Source organism: Prenolepis imparis, unplaced genomic scaffold (assembly GCF_030444845.1).
Source record: "Prenolepis imparis isolate NDT839.2.m4 unplaced genomic scaffold, iyPreImpa1.0 SCAF_7, whole genome shotgun sequence".
In the NCBI taxonomy this organism is placed as follows: Eukaryota; Metazoa; Arthropoda; class Insecta; order Hymenoptera; family Formicidae; genus Prenolepis; species Prenolepis imparis.
Genome location: NW_028141165.1, coordinates 2,130,683 through 2,136,682, shown reverse-complemented (window position 1 = coordinate 2,136,682; position 6,000 = coordinate 2,130,683). Strand labels below are relative to the sequence as shown.

Below are 6,000 nucleotides of genomic sequence, written 5' to 3'. Positions count from 1 at the left end.
TTTTAAACTCGAATAATATTTTTTGACAGAAATCAGCAGCTTACTGTGAAAAAATATTAATCGAGTTTAAAGTACAATAACATTCTATTTAAAATATACTATTATTTAAATTTTTATAACATTTATTTTAAAATATAATTAACAAATTAACGTTTTAATCAGCTGATTTTTGTCATTAATATTTTTTGTCAGTAATTAGCCGACTAAGAAGTTAATTTGCTAATTAATTTTTAAAATAATAGCTTATAAAAATTAAAATAATATGTTTAATAAAAGTACACAAAACAGCAGTAGTATCAGTTACGGGACGCGCAACACGCCAAGGTCGCAAAGTCGGAGTTGCCCGGCCCGCCGAGCCGAGCCGAGCCGAGCCGAGCCGACCCGACCCGAACCGAGCTCCGAGCTCGCAGTGAAGAGCGAAGTACGCCGCGAGCCGCGACCACCGCCATTACGACTTTGCAACCTTGGCGTGCTGCGCGTCCCGTAACTGGCACAAACCTGTCTGTTGCATTTTCGGTTGTTCGCGATCAACGTTTACACGCTCATCGTCGGTCCGCGACAGTACAAGTGTGAGTTTAGTGTTTTTGCGTGTTTAATTATCGTACAAAGCCGATTGTGTCGCGAAATCGTGTACCGACATCGTGATCGCGATCGCACGGGCGAGTCCATAACACGGGCGAGTCTACCATGTACACGGGCGAATCGAATTACCGTTGCGCTTTCGACGCGAATTTCCGGAGTTTTTCGGCGTTGTCGATCCGCGATTTCTACGTCGTTGAATTGTGATACATAAAACATAGTGAAATGTAGTGCCCATTTCGTGGAATATCGGCGACTCCCGAGTGCGTCGCGGGGAAGTCGTCTTCGTCGTTCGACAAGGCCTTCCGAGAAGTGGGCCTGGAAAAAAGCGGCAACCCGGAAATGGAGCATCGGTCGCGCGCGAATAAGCTTTCGCGATTCTCGCGTTTTACCGAAACGCGTCGAAAATGTAATATCTAAAATCCGGGCGTCGCCGCGCGTCGCGAACGAAAAAAAGTAACGCGAGTGCAAGTGTTCCGAGAAAAAAGGAACGGCGTGGAGAAAGAGAGAGAGAGAGAAAGAGTGAGTGAGGTCGGAGGTCCGGGGAGACATCGTGCAACGGCGGAGCAACGATAGGGTAAATATAATTTATAATTTATTTAACTTTTTATTTGTCATTTGTGAGATTATCTATTTATCTTCGCGATAATGATTCAAATTTTACATTGTTGTATAATAATAAATATAAAATATTCTAGATTTTATATTCATTATTATACAACGATGTAAAATATTTACTATTAAATATTTTTACTATTAAATATTTTAATTAAAATATTTAATAGTAAAAATTAAAATAAATAGTAAATAGTAAAATATTTTAATTTAAATATTTTTTATAATTATTTCTATCTTTCTTTAAAAAATATAACTTATTAAAAAAAAAAAAAATTATAATAGTTTTTTAATATCTTAAAGTAAATAAGAAAAATTAACTATGCGCATAATATAATAATTTTTTGAAATATTAAAATTAACTATACGCATAATATAATAATTTTTTGAAATATTAAAATTAACTATACGCATAATATAATAATTTTTTGAAATATTAAAATTAATATTTAAATTTTCAAATTAATTTTAATATTTCAAAAAATGATTTGAAATATTATAAATGATTTAAATATTTTAATAATTGTTTTATATAATATTTATACGTTTATATTTTATTTTACAGATTAACTACGTCTACAATTCCGCACATCAAATTGGTGAGTGTTGAATTATTTAAAAAAATTTTAAGGTAATGTATTTGTGAAAATTATATCAGAAATATTTTAATACATATGTGTATAAGATAAAAATATTAGAAATAAATCTTTTTTCTCTGATAATTATAATATAATTTGCAATAATAGATGCATCAATAAAATTCTTTTTATTCTTATTTTAATTCTTGCAAATTGTTTGATATTTAAATTTACCTTTTTTTATTTTTATACTTATTACACATTAAAAGAATTAAAATCTCAAATTAATCGTAATATTATATATATCATAAATATAATTAAACTAAAATAATTTATAAAATAAATATATACATCACAAATTCATTATCTTGAAATAAATGAAGATAAATTAATATGACCTATCTATGACTGTTGCCGAGAATCGGGGTTCAGAAAAGTTGCCGCCACCTCTGCTTAAGAGAATCGACTTAACATGCCTTTTTTTAGAAAGGGAATATATATTTAAATAAATAGATATTTATGTATAAATTTGTTTGAATTCTCAAGAATGTAAAATTATTTTTAATTTTCAATACTTGGATATTTTAAGAAGTTATTTATTAATAATATTTAAAAAAATCGTTATTTTTATAATAATATCTTATTTTATCAACTGTAGTAAGAAACAGGTAGGTAGATAATTCCATTAAAAAGTAATACAATGAGCTTCTTACAATTATTTTCATCATATAATTTATTCAAATAATTTATTTAAATAATTTATTCAAATAAATTATGTCATGAAACTAATTGTAAGAAGTTTATTGTGTTACTTTTTAATGGAATTATCGAGAATTATCTACCTACATGTTTCTTATTACAGTTGATAAAATAAGATATTACTATAAAAATAACGATTTTTTTTATATTATTAATAAATGACTTCTTAAAATATCCAAGTATTGAAAATTAAAAATAATTTTACATTCTTGAGAATTAAACAAATTTATACATAAATATCTATTTATTTAAATACATATTCCCTTTCTAAAAAAAGGCATGTTAAGTCGATTCTCGCTCGTTTAGTCCACAATAAAATTAAATAAAATAATAATGTTTTAAATAATATGTTTTAATGCTTTAAATTTGATTAATATTTTTTGACAGAAATCAGCTGATAACTGTCAAAAATATTAATCGAATTTAAAGCATTAAAACATATTATCTAAAACATTATTATCTAAAACATTATTATTTTATTTAATTTTATTGTGGACTAAAAGAGCGAGAATCGACTTAACATGCCTTTTTTAGAAAGGGATCATTGCTTCATTTGACGTTTTCACTGTTTTAATTTAAAAGAGAGGGCTTTCTCTTTGGAATTCTGCTCGCATCGGTCAGTGCGATAATAATTTCGACGGGTATACATTGGCTTCTCTTTTTTGGACAGGAACACCCCGTATGCGCGACGGTACCCTGTCGGTGATTAAGGCGACGTATCGCCTGTTTTTACCATAACAATAGACGGTTCGTTACAAACGTAGATAAAACGCGCGTACAAACGCATTGTGCTTCAGGGTTCCCACACGCGGCGCGTACGTGACGCGGATTTTCATACGCGTTAATGAGCGTAGAACGCGTTTTTAAACGCCTAAGAGAAAAAGAAAGAGACGACTCCGGCGCCGGAATGATTTCGACTCATTGGCGAGATCTCGATTCGTAAGTCAGCGATTTAATAATGATTGAACGTGTTTTTTTATACAGAGCGTTTTCTAATAACTACACCGATATTTCTTGATAAGAACAAAAAGAGAAGAATGATTTTTTTCTCGATAACTACACAAAGATATTATTAATTTTTTTAATTATGCCAATGGATAAAATAATATTAGTAATTGAAAATATTTATTTGAATAAATCTTTAATAATATTCTGTTTGAATGAATCGTATTTAATCGTATTGGCTATTTTTAATAGTAAACATTTGACATGTGTTCATCTGATTAAATGTGAGACCTACAAAAATAGATGATATCTTTTCTTTGAAATATAATTTAAAGTTGCTGTTTTTAAAATTTAAATCAATCTTAATTCCTAGATTGTGATTAGTAAAATGTTTTGTGTAGAGATTTAAAATAAAAATATAAAATAATAGATTAGGCATTCAATTAAATTTTGACAGGATAAGAAGAAAAGTATCATTTTTAAAAATATCATTGTTTCTCGAAATTTGATGTAAAATTTAAGAAAAAAACGAATCTATCTCTTTACTTTTCTATTTTTATTTCCCATTTAGTATGCATCCATCGTACTTTCCCGCGAACATACACAGATAAATGGAAATCCTGTAGCGTGCGACCAAATCAAAAGAATATTAAAAAAAAAAAGAACTGCAGTCCATGTAGGTGTTTGCATGCTGCTGGTTTTTCGAATGCGAGCCGTGACTCATCGCTGAAAAGACTGTTCATTAGCATTTACTTTATGCCGAGAAATCACCTATTCTCCCGAGTATTCCGCCAATTACAAAACACACGTCGTCGTATCGAACGAACCGAAGACTAAAAGTGCGCGAAAGGTGCAACTTTTTATTCCTCTTCTCGCTCCTCTCGAGAAAGAAACCTCGCTGTCGATAGTTCCCATTCGATGGACCAATTAATTTCCAATGAACTTGGAGAACGGCAGCTGCGTACGGAGGAAAAGCTTTTCATACTGACGTTTCATCTTCCTCCCTCCCGCCCGCTATTTCCCTCTTTTTCTTCGCCCGAGGACCCGTCTCGTTTTAAGAAGAAGCAGCAGGCTCCGTCGATCGTCCTGCTTCCTCCGACGCCGTTCCTCCTTGTCTTCTTTTCCCGTTGTACCACTCCCACGGAGCCTTTTAGCCAAAAGAAAACCCAAAGAACAGATGCTTCTTTCTCGCCGAAACGCGGTCCTTCTCTCTCTCTCTCTATCGTTTCTCTCTTCTCTTTCAATCGCAACAGCAGCAGCAACAGCAGGCAAGTAAGCCTGAAGGTTGCAGTCAGATGCAAATCGCAAGCTTTTCCGTCCCGATTCGCTCTGCTCGAGTACCTATCGAGGGCATTCTCATCCCTTCTCTCAGCGGGATTCAACGCCTGCGACGATCGCGAAGGGAACTCAGTCAATATAGACAATGATGGTGTCCTGGTCTTTGTCGGATCGCTCGACCTTTTATCGACCTTTCGCGAACCGATCATTCGGAGTCGGCAAGTTTTCGAAGAATGCGTCGTTCCTTTATTATTTCTAACATCTAATTTTATTTATTTATAATTCAAAGACAAATGTTTACTTGTCATGTAATAAGGACGCGTACTCAGGAAATTTTTGGAAAATATTTCTCCCATGTCTCCTTCTAACGTTATAATTATCGTGATTTTATCGCACCTTCGATAACTTCCGTCCGAGAGCGCGCGATTTATATGTTTCGGGAAGCTATATCTCGGACGGGGCCCAATGCAGGGTGAAAAGGAAGAAATCGGGCTGTATCGCGAGTGCAAGCGAAGGCGAACGAAGGCGAACGAAGAAAGGAAACCCGGGAGAACGGAAGGAAGAGGGAAAGAAAGAGGGTCCGGCGCGCCCCCCGGCCCCTCGGACGGGAGAAACAGCAGCTGCAACAGCCGATCACGTATCGCGCCGGGCCCCGGTGGTGGGGCCCGTCCGGTAGAGTCACTCCGGGAGAGATTATTATCGTTCGTATCGGGGCACCTCGTACTCGCTCGTCGCCCTTCGGTCGAGTTCGGGCGCGTGGCACGCGTGCCATCTCTCCCTCCACCTTGCTTCGTGTCCAGACGAAGAGGTCCCGGGCGCGCGCGAATACTCTCTCGGCGAGAAAATCCTCCTTCGCCGGCTGATCGACCGCTCCAGGTTCATTCGGGAAACTGATCCGAAAGAAATTTCTCTTTTTTCACGTCAGGATAATCCAACTTTGATGCGAAAGAGTCTTTCTCTTATCTAGGGTAGTTCAGCTTTGCGCGATTTCGATCCTTCAAGCTTAGATATTCGCAAAAGCGAGGAAATTGATTTTATTTTTAATCTTATCGAGTGAAAACAGGATGATTAAATGAACGTTTCTCCGAGACCGACCTTCACCAACGCGAATCGCGTTCTCAATCTCGGTCTCGTCGAGATTGAGAGCGAAGGCGACACTCCTCAGATCGCGAGGCAATCTGGAACGCGCTGTATTGACAGCTGCGACGAAATCGCGATTAAGCAACCGGGCCGTCTTTGGGTCTCT

The 6,000-nt window shown here is 35.5% G+C and overlaps 1 protein-coding gene across 1 annotated transcript in view; it reads left to right on the top strand.

The window, feature by feature from the left end:
* The first annotated feature begins 269 nt into the window (after positions 1-269).
* Positions 270-6,000, top strand: part of Delta (neurogenic locus protein delta) — a 57,635-nt gene continuing 51,904 nt past the window's right edge. Inside the window, exons 1-2 of the mRNA XM_083042650.1 lie at positions 270-1,156; positions 1,760-1,793. The gene's annotated coding sequence lies outside the window, so the exon portion shown is untranslated. The remainder of the gene's footprint in view (positions 1,157-1,759; positions 1,794-6,000) is intronic.